The sequence below is a fragment of the Euprymna scolopes genome, chromosome 39 (genome assembly GCF_053919585.1).
Source record: "Euprymna scolopes isolate OS-2025 chromosome 39, ASM5391958v1, whole genome shotgun sequence".
Taxonomy (NCBI): Eukaryota; Metazoa; Mollusca; class Cephalopoda; order Sepiida; family Sepiolidae; genus Euprymna; species Euprymna scolopes.
This window is the reverse complement of record NC_136520.1, coordinates 17947862-17963950: the sequence shown is the minus strand read 5'-3', so window position 1 is coordinate 17963950 and position 16089 is coordinate 17947862. Positions and strand designations below refer to the sequence as shown.

At 33.4% G+C, this 16089-nt stretch overlaps 1 protein-coding gene across 1 annotated transcript in view; it reads right to left on the bottom strand.

Annotated features, from left to right (window-relative positions):
• The window catches only part of LOC145263657 (uncharacterized), a 76843-nt gene that overhangs the window by 57547 nt on the left and 3207 nt on the right, over positions 1-16089 (bottom strand). The gene's annotated exons all lie outside the window — the stretch shown is intronic.

Below are 16089 nucleotides of genomic sequence, written 5' to 3'. Positions count from 1 at the left end.
TTGATTATTCATTTTAATTATTCATTCAAAATTTTTAATTATTCATTCAAAATTTTTAATTATTCATTCAAAATTTTGATTATTCATTTTAATTATTCATTCAAAATTTTTAATTATTCATTCAAAATTTTGATTATTCATTTTAATTATTCATTCAAAATTTTTAATTATTCATTCAAAAAATTTTGATTATTCATTTTAATTATTCATTCAAAATTTTTAAGTATTCATTCAAAAATTTTTAATTATTCATTCAAAATTTTTAATTATTCATTCAAAATTTTCATTATTCATTTTAATTATTCATTCAAAATTTTTAATTATTCATTCAAAATTTTGATTATTCATTTTAATTATTCATTCAAAATTTTTAATTATTCATTCAAAAACTTTGATTATTCATTTTAATTATTCATTCAAAATTTTTAAGTATTCATTCAAAAATTTTTAATTATTCATTCAAAATTTTTAATTATTCATTCAAAAAATTTTCATTATTCATTTTAATTATTCATTCAAAATTTTTAATTATTCATTGGAAAATTTTTAATTATTCATTTAAAAATATTTAACTATTCATTCAAAAAATTTTAATTATTCATTCCAAATTTTTTAATTCTTCTTTCAAAATTTGTAAATTATTCATTCAAATATTTTGAATTATTCATTCAAAAATTTTAATTATTCATTCAACAATTTTTAATTATTCTTGTAAAATTTTTAATTATTCATTCAAAAATATTTAATTATTCATTCAAAAATGTTTACTTATTCATTCAAAAAAATTTTAATTATTAATTTTAAAATTTTAATTATTCATTCAAAAATTTTTAATTATTCATTCGAATTTTTAATTATTCATTCGAAATTTTTTTATTATTCATTCGAAATTTTTTTTATTATTCATTCGAAAATAAAATTAAAATTCTTTTTGCCATGATAGATACTACACTTGGAATTATTTATTCACAAACACATTTTTATTTACAAATATTTTTTTAAATGATTTCTTTTAAATTTCAAACACATAGAAATGGAATTTCTTACTTTTCGAAGATATTTTTTATAATTTGATCGAATTAAAATTTATTGTTTAAATAAAAATAATTTATAAAAACAAAACCTTTTAGTTATAGTCCTTCCATCATATCTCGCTTGACTGGGATAAATTCTTCAATCATTTTCACAGAAATCACAATCTCTTCCAGGTGATATGTTTGCAAAAATTGAAGCAGAAAGACTTTTTTATATAAAATACCGACGAAATGTTGCATCCCTCTGCCTGTTTTACCAGTATTTTAATGGTGGATGCTCTGACGAACTACAAACCCTTGTACCCACTTGACGAAAATACTCCCGACAAACCCGACAAGCATCGAAGTCCCACCCCTACACAGCTGAGATCCCTAGATGTAAGAAAGCCTTTTACTCTAATAGCTTCTTCCCCAGAACTGCAAGACTATGGAATTCTAAACTCTCTACATTGTACCCCTGCAACATAGGTCCCTGATAGTAGCCTCCTACATCAAAATGGCAACGTGCTTGTTTGGGGTGTGAATGTAATTAAAAAAATCACCAAAAGAGTAGACTCCTACATACATCGCAATGATCATATAAATAACGATGGGCAAGGAAAATATATAGGTCAGATATAAATTTTACCTTCTAGCTTCACAAGTAGCCAACGATATATGCATGGAAGGAGCCAAGATGCAATGACTTATGTCAGAAATTATGCAAAACCAGAGCTTTTTATCACATTCACTTCAAATCCCAAGTGTAAGGAAATTCAAATGAACATCTCCCTGGACAAGATCTATTGGGTGTTTCGTTTGAAAATAACCCAAGTGATGAGTCTGATACACAAATCAGAAATCGTTGGCCAACTACGATGCTACATGTACACAATTGAGTGGCAAAAAATTGGCCTCATGCGCATATATTATTGTGGCTTACCAGAAAAATCAACTCCAATCAAATTGATTCCATTATATCAGTTGAGTTACCTGATATACAAACTAATCCCATGTTACTTGAAGTAGTAAAGAATGGCATTGTGCATAGGTAATATGTGGTAATATCAATAGAAATTCACCTTACATGGTTGATGGCCAATGTACAAAAAGATACCCTAAAAACTTTCTACTTGAAACTTAGTTTAGTGGGGATGGTTATCCGTCTTATAAGAGAAGATCGCCTGAAGATGGTGGCTTTGAAACTATGGTTGGCAGGCATGAGGTTGACAATAGATGGATTATACCTTACTTTCCCTTCGTTTCAAATACATTCAATGTTCACTGAATCAATATTTATTTTAGCAAATACATGACTAATTTACGCCGCCATGTTTCAAAAAATGCCAGTCATCAAGTTACTCAATATATCGGCACTAATAAATCATTTTGGTATTTCATATTCATAGAAGACTTCCTCCAATCCAGCAGTTTGTAGTTCAATTAAAAATGGTTAGAGGGTTATTTCACAAGCAAAAATGCTACAAGTCGCCCATAATCCAAAATACACAACTCTTACTGCACTTTTAAATTGTGTGAACGAGATAATTTTGCAAAAAAAATCTTATTTATAATCAGGTTCCATAGTATTACATATGGAGTAACTACGCAGGAGCACATGAGGAGCTAATGTTGAGGTCATCGAGGTGTAAAAGTTTACACTACAATTGGAAGAGTTTACTCTGTGCTCCCAAATCACAGTGGATGTTTTTTAAAGACTTCTTCATGAAATAAGAGGACTGACTTCATTTTCCTATTGATGGACAAACGGTTGACAATTACAAGTAAACCTGTTTGACCTTAAATTTGTTAAAAAATCATAATTAGTTGGACAGAACTATGGCTGAGACTTCAAGTGTCACAAACACCTGTTTCTATAAAAATCCTTTTCAATAATTCTCAAAACTTGCGAAGTAATCCATTAACATTGTGGTAGAAATATAAAGATGATTTATCTGATATAAAATATCAGCAACAACAAAGATTTCCTGAGAGAGAAATAGGATTTAGCGAAAAAAAAATAATTCTGTGTTGATTGTTATTGAAGACCATGTGATCGCCATGAGAGGGGAAGAGCTCTACAAATCTGTCTTACAGATGTTTTGTAAGAACTTCATATGATATTGATTCGCTGACCAGATTCATTGATGACAACGTGCTGAAACTTTAGCCAGACCACATATAGCACAATCATTGAGCAAGTGACCGACATGAAAGGAAGATTATATATTTTTTTTTAGATGCACCAAGAGGAACTAGAAAACTTTTGCCACCAATTTATTGTTGACCAAACTCAGGCAGAGAACCGAAATAGTCTTAACTGTAGCAAGTTCTTGAATTGATGCAACTTTACCCCTGAAGATCGAACAGCTAACACATCATTCAAGCTTCCTTTGGATCTGAGTACAACCGATAAAGCTGTTTGCAATATAAATAAAAATTCTGGTATTGTTGAAGCTCTCATAAGATGATAACGTGGGACGAAATTACAATGTCTCATAAAAAAGATCTAGAAGCTGTTAATAGAAGTCAACAGGATTTGCATAATTCCAACATTAACTTATAAATGAAAAAGATTTTTCATCATTAACTTATTAATTAAAAAATGTTTTTCATCATTAACTTATTAATTAAAAAAGGGGTTTATAATTAACTTACTAATTGAAAAATGTTTTTCATCATTAACTTACTAATTGAAAAAGGTTTTTCATCATTAACTTATTAATTGAAAATGTTTTTCATCATTAACTTATTAATTAAAAAATGTTTTTCATCATTAACTTATTAATTGGAAAAGGTTTTTCATCATTAACTTATTAATTGAAAAATGTTTTTCATCATTAACTTATTAATTGAAAAATGTTTTTCATCATTAACTTATTAATTGAAAATGTTTTTCATCATTAACTTATTAATCGAAAAAGGTTTTTCATCATTAATTTATTAATTGAAAAAGGTTTTTATCATTAACTTATTAATTAAAAAATGTTTTTCATTATTAACTTATTAATTGAAAATGTTTTTCATCATTAACTTATTAATCGAAAAAGGTTTTTCATCATTAATTTATTAATTGAAAAAGGTTTTTATCATTAACTTATTAATTAAAAAAGGTTTTTCATTATTAACTTATTAATTGAAAAAGGTTTTTATCATTAACTTATTAATTAAAAAATGTTTTTCATCATTAACTTAATTTAAAATGATTGGTTGTGTAAAAGAGCAATTATGGCACAAAAATATTGCAGTGAATAGTTTGAATGATAGACTTGTGAAAATGTTGACATGAACTGGGCATCCATAGACTGTCGTAGAAGATTCTGAAATAGTCCAATAGAAGTTTTGAATTCCTTTGAGCCAAGAAGTGTTCATCGTCATTGTCTTTGATTGAAACTAGGTACGCCGGTCATGCTTCTAACTCTCATCTCCAAAGTTATGCAAGGGCACAAGACTCGTAATCAATAATTTTATGAGAAATATTTTAGAGGCCAAGCTAATTTCTCTCTGTGGAAATTCTCCCATTCCTTTTAACCATGTCTTTTAACCATGCCTTTTAACATGTTTTTCAACATGTCTTTCGACAACTTTCAACATGCCTTTTAACATGTCTTTCAGCATGTCTTTAAATATGCCTTTTAATCCGTCTTCCAACAAATCTTTCAACATATCTTTTTACATAACTGTGATCATGACTTTTGACTTAAAATACATTCAGTTTTCCATACGTTTATCTTTTTCACATGGACAGCTGTATATTAGTGCTTCTAGAGTAGGGAGTAAGAACAACCTTTTCATATTCACTCTTATGAAAATATATGGTAAAACAAGAAATATTATCTACAAGGAAGGTTTTTCTGAGAAATTAACAAACTGATATGTGAACATTAGTCGCAAGTCGTTTATGACCCAGCTCTTGAATCAAAGAAAAACTATTTTACAAATGGGCTTCTCAAAAGTGTAACAGAATTCGAGACTATCTTCTGTATCTTTGTAAAGTTATTTAATGAGAATAATAATAAATGATTTAATGAGAATAATAATAAATGATTTAATGAGAAAGTAAATGCCTTTTTTTACATTTTTTTAACAATACTAAGGCTGGGTATATTTTTTCTCGTCATAACTAACTAAATATATATGTGAGTCATTGTTTATATGTTTGGTGTATCTTATACATCTTTTTGTTTTGGTGATTGCGTGACAATCTTGAATGCAATTCTATAGTTTTATATTTTACAGCTTGATAATTTCTAATTTAAAACATTTACTTTTGAATTCATAATTTTGCTTATTGAAACGTATTGCTAAAATTGAGATTGCGCTAGGAATTTCGCACAGTGAAAGGAACTCTCGTTTCACATAATTTCAATAATTTCACGTTACTTCTGGTATGTTTAATATTATATTGTTTTACATTCTCTTTTAATAGAGAAGCTGAAATAAACAATAGCAAAAAAAGTTGCTTCCATTATTTATTTTAGCGCCTTTGGTCATTCGTAAAATTTAAGTTAAACACAAAATGACGATGTCACCGAAACTGAGTAAAACGTTGGCGACTTTACACAAAAATTTTGAGATGCTTAATTATCTTAGTCGCCATAATACTACTCTACTCTGAGGGAGACATTCTACTAAATATATATCCAAATTTGTTTGAAACTTTTATTCTTCATAAATATAGTTATACAGAAATTACACTTTGTTCCAAATAAAAGGGAAATGGACATGCAATTTGAAATCTGATTTATTCTGATAACATTGCGACAATTAATGACTCAAGGCTTCATTTGCAAGTGTTTCTTTACCCATTATACATGGTAAATTGGAGGTTAATGTGCGAAATGAACGAGCAAAGGAAAATTACCGAACGAATATCAGCTATTTTTTCTTTCTTTGTTCATTTGATTTCTTTCCTTTTCACTTTTTTGAGTTTGGTATCGCAATTTCACGCCGAAGTGTGATTTGGACGAATGCTAAAAAGCAAATGGCTTCAATTGCCTCCCTTTTTCTTTATTTGCTTCGTTGAGATTCTTTCTCTTCATAACCTCAAAACAAGTTAGTTTACACAAGAACGTGTTGACTGAAGATATTTTTCACCTTATAAAAATCGTTTCAAACTAAAAAAAATTAAAAAAAAATTATCCTCTCCGTATCTTCTGCCACTCAAATAAGAACAGATTTAGATTTAGGTAAGCGAGTAGAGTTTCGTCACCATCTTGTTTGTCAACACTTGAATGTACTTCAGGTGTAGGAAATCTTTTTAAAGATAAAGATTTATTGATTGAATGTCACAGCCTAGAATGGCCGCAGCAGTTATATAGAGAAGAGGGAAAGTGTGTCGTGGGAGTCAGAAGAAATGTCCAGATCAGGTAGAGAACTGGTTTCGCTGGACATCTTGATGCAATGTTGGTTTGAAGAAATTGTTGACAACCCTATCAAAGTTCTTTGCATTAGTAACGATATTGAGTGTTTGAAATTTGCTTTAGACTAATGAAGCACCAATTATTAAGGTCAAAATCACTTTTAGGAGTTATCTCCCTTTATTAGAATGTTTTATTAATGCCCAGAACAAGGAAGGATAGTCTACTCTCTTTTTCTTCGTGCCCATATCCTTTGTACTTAATGAGATTACCAGTTGGATTATGAAGCAATAATTCAAAACGATGAATGGAATTAACGAAATTTGATCACTTAAGAAGATGACTCGACAAGTATCTATTTACATAAACTTGAGACGACCATCTTGTAGTCTGCAGCGAAGTAGTAAGTGGAAAATGATCGCCAATATGTGTCAGTAGGCAGAAAGCTCAGAGGCAAATCTATGCTGAAAGATTCTATTCAGATTTTGTTTAGCAGGTAGAAACCAGACAAGTTCATTTGAGAATCTATTATGAAAATAACAGTAGAGTAGGGAAACAAAGTCTTTTCCGAAGTTGGTTTTGTATTTTTTCTAGATAGAAAAGAATACTTCAAGCGGAACCTCGCCAGAACAGGCAACACTGTGGCCATCTTATACATTTAAAGGATTGCTTTGGAAACAAAGTACTTTATGGAGCAGTAGATCGAAATCAGAAATCTTTACGACTGAAACTTTATTTAGTACGCAGGAAGAGATTATACTCGTTCTATCGGTTATGATCAGGCAGAAATCTTAAGTATAAAAAATATTCTTAATTAGTACCACCTGTAGCGAGGATTGAACCATCACCCTCCACATATATAGTAACAAAGAATAACATGGATTTATTTCATGTATTATTTTATCTATCCGTAATCCCCTAAGTATAAATATCATTCAGAAACTTTGGGAAACGTAAAAAAAAAAAAAAAAAACGCAAGCGGGTCTAGCTCCCCCGCTTCCTGCTGCTCCGGATTTTACGTATATAATGCTAAGAACTCGTTGATATAGTACGACTTACGAATTTAAATGATGTGAACGAAGCCAATTTCAAGGTTAGTTCTATCACAGCAATAACAGCAAGGAAGAAATGCCAACTTTTAATAAGTTAAAATGTTATTGTTATTGTTATTATTATTATTATTATTATTATTATTATTATTATTATTATTATTATTAATCATATCTGATACATAATCCCTTGTGTATCACATTACAAATCCACACATTAATATGGGAGGGGAGACTATTTTCAAATATCGTCCTAAATTGGAAATGGAGGAACGGACTTATAAGTAGATATTAATAAGCCCCTCTTACCTTTTTTTTAATGGAAAGCAGATAATGCACTGTGGATGTGTTCTCGGCAGCTCCAGTAACTCTCGCTTCTCCTTATTTGTCCCTCAGTCCTCATTTCCAATGAGTGATTTTTCTGACAACGGTTGAAGAAAAAGCTGCTTTCCAGGTCGGCAGTACTTGTGTGAACAGTAGCCTGAGATGTCGAAAATTTTCTGTTTCTACGTCTATCCTTGTGGCCATGTCATTAGTAAGAGTGCTGAAGGTAAACGTTTCATCTGGGTTGACATTATCTGCCTGATAGTCAGGGACCCGAACCTTGGATTAACCACTAAGGAGGCTGTCCTATCAGCAGGTGCAAAGTATTGGGGCTGTTGTAGTGCCATTTGCTGAATGGATTCTGGACCATGCAGTAGTTTCCGGTGGGGCCTCTCGATGCTATACTAGTGGGTAATGCTTACGGCTTTATTTTATCATGCGCTACAAAAACATTAACAAAAAAAAATCCTGTCTTTTTCTCTCTTACTTTCATTCTCTATCCTGATCCAACCAAGTCTGTCGACCTGTTCCACAAATCCCAAAACCTCAACCTGAAATATCTCCAGAAAAAACACACGAATAAACCTAGAACACCATCCTCTAACGTAAACCCTTACTAAAAAAATACACGATTAAACCCGGTTCTCCAACTTCCAACGTAGACCCCTACTACCATGTCTCCTTCTCCAACATCAGGGGTCTACGTTCCAACCTTCCTGAGGTTGAAACCCAATTACAGGAGACGAAATGGGCATATTGTTTCTAAGCGAAACTGGCATAAAGTCGACCACTTCCCTAGATGAGTTCATAATAATAAATAATAAAGGATACTCTAACTTAACATCTAAATCTGACCCTCAAGATCGCCATGGGCATGGAATATGCGCCTACATTAAATATGACTTTTCGTGTGGTAGAGATATCTCCAGAGAAGACCCTAATTTACCTTATATGTGCTTCCGGGTTGTAATTGCTTACACCACTGCATTTGTATTTGCCCTCTATCGTACCCACAGCAGCGGGGTTACTATCTTTAAGAGTATATCTGAGAAAATTGGCCACATCATGTCTGCTCATCCTTCGGCTAACATTCACATCTGTGGTGACTTCAATGTCCACAGTGTGGAATGGCTGACTCACTCTAACAAGAGAGATAATGAGGGGGCGTTCTGTCATGATTTCGCCATTGCCTATGACCTCACTAAAATTGTTCACGAACCCACCTGTGTGCCCGATACTACCGGTCAGTATGCAAGCTTTCTAGACCTTTTTCTCACAACTTCCCCTGAGCTATGTTCATGTTCCGTTCTATCTCATCTGGGATCTTCCGACCACTTGATTGTATCAGTTGAGATAAAAATGAAATGTAATAAGTCTTCAGACGTACCTCTCTACCGTAGAGTATATCGATATTCTATGGATGACTGGGATAGCTTCCGTACATTTATATCTGATCTACCTCTGCATTCCATGTTTAAAAAGAATGTGTCCTCTATAGTATCAGACTTGACCGAATGGTTAATTATAGGTATAGACCGCTTCATACCATCGAAAAAATTCCAGCAAAAACCTAACAACCACCCATGGTTTTCACCAGAATGTGCTGCTGCCATGACGCACATAAATCAGTTTTTCCATAGCTACCGATGTAATAGATGTACTGAGACTAAAGCTGCTTTTAGGACTGCCAGCAACCACTGTAAAAGAGTAATAAAAAATGCAAAAGAGCTATATGCTGTGTCTGTTTAATCCAAAGTAGCTGAGCAGCGACTTAGTTCCCACCAGTTTTGGCAAATAGTAAACAAGATTGTGCGTTCTATCCCAACCATGATCAATGGACCTGAGGTCATATCGTCAGCATCAGACAAGACTAAACTATTTGTCAATAACTTTGCAGCTAATTTTACTCTATGCGACCAAGGCCATCAACTCTCTCTATTTCCTCCTATAACAGGCAACACGCTATACAACATACAAATATCTGTGCGTGATGTCGCCAAGCTAATCAAGAACCTTGATTCCAGTAAAGCAACTGGTCCTGACGGCGTTCCAATTATAGTGTTGAAAAAGCTTCAACCAGAACTTTCCCCCATACTTGCAAAGCTGTTTAAGCGTTGTCTTAAGGAGACGTGCTTTTCAACAACCTGGAAAACCTAATCAGTATGCCCTGTATTTAAGAATTCAGGTGATCGCTCATCTCCTTCTCAGTACAGACCAATAAGTCTCCTGTGTGTCATGAGTAGGTTGCTGGAATCCGTATTAAATAAAGAAGTAACCTTCTTAGTGACATGCACTAAGACATATGGTTTCCATTCTGCTAGATCTACAGCAGATGGTTATATCTCATAGGATTAGCGAATCTCTCGACAAAGGCTTCTTTTCTAGGGCAATTGCTCTTGACATATCAAAGGTCTTCGATAAGGTATAGCATAAAGGTCTACATCACAAGATTTCCAGCTACGGTATAACTGGAAATGTTTTCTCAATTATTAAATCATTTCTCTCTGATAGGGTCATAAGAGTAGTGGTTGATAGGCAGAAATCAGAAGCCAACAGTATTAATGCTGGAGTCCCTCAGAGGTCCATCCTGGGCCCAACTCTCTTCCTGATCTACACCAATGATCTCCCAAAACACATACTTAAATCATTCGTTGACATCTATGCTGATGGCACGACAATCTATGGCAATACATCAAAGGCCGTAAATGACAAAGTTTTCTCTGATTCTCTTTTCTCTGATCTTGGGCGCATGGTACAGTGGGAGAAGAGGTGGCTGGTTACTTTTAATGCATCTAAAAACAAGTCCCTATCTTTGCATCATCAATGCTCTTATCCCCATCTGGCATCAATTGAAATGGATGACTCTCGTCTTGGAGGCTCCATGTTTTGACAAGCTTCTGGGCTTGACCATTACTCCTGATCTGAAATGGAACATGTACATCAAGTCTGCTGCCAAGGTCACTGGAAAAATAGTGAGATCCTTCTATCTTCCCACCTGACTACAACTTGGATGTCTTCAAGTCCAACATAAACAAATTTCTGATAAACCGCCCCCTTAAGTAAGACACCTTATCAAATCTCCTATTGATTACTGTACACGCAATAACCCTTATCCCCGAGTGGTGACTACCATATAAAAAGAAAATGTAATAATACTACTAATCTAAAAACAAGATTAGGTTTACATCTCGCAATAGACACGTGACGCATAGGATAAAGGTGCTAAGTTAGAGTTCTAAATTATTGTCTTCTGGAGGTTAAAATTCGAAGCCTCATTACAGGCGATATTAACCAACATTAAAAACAAAAACTTATAACCCATTCATAGCTGGCAGAACGAGAACAATATTTCCCCGTGGATTAAATGCAAAATTTTAGTATGGAATTACGCACAGATTTCCGAGTTCAACAAGGCTTACCAGAAGAATGCCGGAGGTTACATCTATCAAAACGCTGTGAGAATAACATCATGAATTAACCTTCTTTCTTAGAACTTCACACTTTTTCTGTTTGCCTGCTTTCCAGCCGATTATAATATGGTCGTCTTCAATTCCAATGTAAACAAGTTCTTGATGAGCCGTTTCCCTTAAATAATCCCAGTCACCAAATTCACACTACTAACGATTTCTATGATATTGTCATATTCATTACTATACATTTTTTAACCCGTATCTTCGAGTGGCCTCTGGGCCTTGATAAGTGGTGACTCCTATGTAAATAAATAAAAAAATAAATAAAAAATCTAAGACGAGAACAGTAGTTCGAATATGGAAATAATTCCAATTATCAATCCTCATTTAGAACAGTAGTTCGAATATGGAAATAATTCCAATTATCAATCCTCATTTAGAACAGTAGTTCGAATATGGAAATACTTCCAATTATCAATCCTCATTTAGAACAGTAGTTCGAATATGGAAATAATTCCAATTATCAATCCTCATTTAAAAGACACAAAACAAAATTGTATTCGGTTTACTGTTCGCATTTTGACTGCTATTCTCAAAACGTTTGGCAAGAACCGAGAAGGTTGAAAGTTACATCGGTCGAAACGTTGTGAGAATAACATCAAAGATAAGAACAGTAATCCAAAGAATCTAAATTATCGACAATTCATGGATCAAAGTTTTTTTCATCGCTTTTGTCAATCTGAAGAAGTATTATCATATGTCGAAACGTCACATGAGGTAAAAAAAGAAAGAAAATCTGGTGGTGTACTTAGCGCTAACTGATTATCTACTATAAAAATATTCTGACGTAAATGTTTGTACGTGACCATTTAAGAGAACGGGGAGGGGGTGCAGAAGTGTTAGGATGGACGGAATGATGCAAATAATTGAAGAGATTATTAGAAAGAAAGAGAAAGAGGTTTGACGGGGTTTCCACAATGCTGATTAAGAAAATTTCATTTATATTTGGCGGATGCAAGTAGTTTGGAACAAATCTATATCCGACCGACACTGCTACCGCCAAATTTCTTTGTTGGTTCATAGTATTTGTGCGTGGAGATCCTGGCAGCGATTATCAAGGTTAAATTTGTGGCAAATATCTGGATAGTCACCCCCACTACTAAAATGGGGTGTTTATTCCGAAAGCCATTCTTAATACGCGGATGTTGCCGGTGACCATTCTGAAAGCATGAGGAGGTTGGGTATTGGACACCACCACCACCACCACCACCACCACAACAACAACAACAACAACAACAACAACAACAACAACAACAATAACAACCGCATTTTAAATTTCCTACGAGAAGAGAGGGGCATTCTTCCCCCCGGCAACGCCGATTAACGGGTCCTGCTAGTAACAAATAAATGTAAGGTAAGTTACTCTTCTAGTTATATTGGAAAAGTTTTACTCACTTCAATATGTTTATTCGGCGCGAAAGAAACAAAACGTTAGATAAAACAAGAAAAATGGCCGCGAAAATATTTTAAGTTTACATAATGATTTAAAATAAAATAAAACAAAACACTGTGAGAAACTCACCCAATGAATGTGTGTGTGTGTGTGTGTGCGTATGTGTGTGTGTGTGTGTGTGCGCGCGCGTGTGTGTGTGTGTGTGTGTGTGTGTGTGTGTGTGTGTGACGGGCAGGGAGAGAGATTAGGGGAGATGATGACAGGACTTTCCACTCTAACGTGAAAAGAACGGCTTTGAGTAGCGGGACATGAAAAAGCCAGCGCGCTAAGTGCGATATGACTTACAAAAACGCCTAAGGAGCCCCGTCGGCATTCTTCGGTAGGTGTGCATCAGACGATTAGCAATAAATAACCCTCTCCCCCTTTTCAGAGATAAGGGTAGACTTCCTGCGAGTTAATATACTATAGCTCAGCCCGTCAGCAAAAATACTGCTGACAGGGGAGATGGGAAGAATAGGTTACGAGGAGGAAGAATATAAATTAAAATAATATAAAGAAAAAGAACAAGAAAAAAAAAAGGAAAAGGAAAGACAAGTAGATGAAACGTATTGTCACTTAGATTCCAGGGATACACCACTGGTTATTGCCAGTGAACAATCACTGATAATGATTGGTGGGAAAAATTATTTCAAGTAAAATAATAATAAACAAGAGCAGAACTATCAAAGAAAGTCCACGAGCGCGGAAACCAACGCACATAAAAAATGAACGCCAACCTGTACGAGTTAGTCGAAAGCAGCCCCCGCGAAGTAAATTTGTAATATTAAGACCAACCAGCCTTCAGAGCGTATTAATTTTAATCGAAACTTTGAGAGAACATTTTCGATCCCTCGGGAATTACGGAGAGTTAACAACGAGTTTCCTAGTACCAACGAATGTATATTAGTCTTTGTGTGGACTATATAAGTCAAAAGCCTATCTTGTAATCTGAATAAGGCTCGTCAAACGAAAGGAAAACAAAACCTTTCTATGAATGAAAATATGTGATTGGCTTCAGTGTTGGGTGTAGGTTGAAAGTTAAGGCGGTTTAGAAAAGGAATCTAGTAAATTCGCTGACTGCAGATTTTCCTGGAGCGATGAAAATGTCTTCCAATGCACAATGACTATGCTCGGCTGTTCAGCACCCAACGACCAGATCGTTTGCACCAGGATACTTTCTATAATTCTTAAAAGGTATAAAATAATCATCCAAAGTTCCAGTTAAAATGAATACGCCCCGGAGGCTGTTTGATCAAAATGTGACTAAATCATCTAGCTGGGGCTGCTCTCGAAAAGAGAAAATGAATATTAACGATTATGGTTGCTACATTAAGTTGAAGTACAAATAAGACAAAAAATAAAAAATAAATACACAAAATAATAAAATAAAATAAATAATCTAAAAAGAACATTACATGAGCCAATGGCGGTGAAACTATCAACAATCGTGTAATCTAAACATAATACATTTACCCCAAAGTACTGACACCAGTATGAACTGGTACTACACAAAACTGTCGTGAAGCGTTTAAGAGGATGAGGAGACCGAAGAGGAAGAGCACCAAGCAGACCTCTACTGCAAGGGTGTAGAGAGTAACTGAAAAATTTAGGGTGGCTCTCAAATTACAGAGCAGCGATCTTTGGCAACTAGAAATCAATGGTGAACTGATATTGTGATAATGCAAAATCATCCCTGTGTATGCCTAAAACTAAACGGAATTTCCATAAGCAAAGTTTCTTTGCAAGAACCATTTATCTGTAGAACACAATACCACGGGGCTGCTTCCCATCCGACTACAATATGGTCATATTTCAAGTCCAATGTTAACAAATTCTTGTTGAGCCGTCCTCTTAAATAATCCGACTATACTACTACTACTACTACTACTACTACTACTACTACTAGTAATAATAATAATAATATGACTAAGACCTTAGTGAGTTTTATTGCCACTCAAATTCCAATGATGGCCAATGATCATTGACAGCGAGAAGTCTATGGTAAACGGCTATTGTTATTATGCAAATGCAATTGCAACGATTATCAAAAGAGGTGGGGAGTACTGGAAATCTAAGTAGACTTCGTCAGTGAGAGATCTCTGATGATGGCTCATGTGAGAATTCCTAGTTAGTACAAACAAACAAACAAACAAACAAACAAACAAACAAACAACAACAACAACAACAACAGTAATAAAAATAACAAGAAAAAGTAGAATAATACTCCGCAAAAGGTAAACATATAGTTCAGGCGACAGTTAAACTTTTTTGCGAAAAGCGATATGCAGTAGCTCACAAATTGTATAATTTTTCGAAGATTATGACATGCTGAATGGATTGGAGTTAAAATCAAATTAGTATTTCGTATAAAAGAAACACTGTTTACATCAGTAAATATACAAGTATTATCGGCTTATTTCCAAAATGATGATATGTTTCATTTGGATTTCATTAGATAAACAGCAGTCACAAAAAATCAGAAGTAAGTTTAATGAAAAGAAGCAGTCTTTTACTTTAATAAAATAATTTAACTAAATAATAATCATTATTTAATAGAAATTTATGTTTAATAATTTGATTTTATATTCATAAAAAAAAATATTTCAAAACAAAATTCTTGTGTTTTCACAACTCAAGTCCTAAAATTTCTTCTTTTTTTTTTCATATTTCAATCCGCCATATTGAGAAACCGGGTATTTTGCAGGATAGCCAACAAAACCCAAAAGTGGGCAAAAAATAAAAAACAATGTTACCAAAGGCAAGATACACTTGTGGATAATTTTTTGGTGTTTTAACTTATTTTAAATCGTTTATTTACTTTGAAACACAAATATTACCGAGTGTTATGTTAGAACAAGAAAAAATGGCGAACATGAGACGGTCTTCTTTGGAGGCTCGATAATTGTAAAACTCCAAAATTAATCGAAATACTGAGAGAGACCCACCCAATAAATGTCATTGTGTTTCAAAGTAAGTAAACGATTTAAATTTTTATTTTGAAACATTACCTACTCAAGCTAAATAATAAACTAATTAAGATGTTGCCAACCAGACTTAGGGTTTATGGCAGAGTTAAGAGAGGGTGTGTTTGGTTTCGCAAGAAAAAAATGATCAGTGCTTATTAAACATGGAATTGAAATACATAAATTTTATTCATGACGTATGCAATATTTCTTTGTCTTTAAAATATAGGATTTCATCCGCAAGAATCAGAAAAGAAAGACATATTTACAAAATATACATTTACAAAAAAAAAAAAAAAAATATCTAACAAAAAACAAAAAAAAAAACAAAAAAGAAAACGAACAAAAAAACAAACAAAACAAAACAAAACAAAAACATAAAGGACAACAGAGGTGAGTTAATTTGCTCTGTTACTAAATAAAAGCAGGCAATTTGGGACCAAACGGCATCCTTTTTTTCCTTTATTAAGCCATGGCC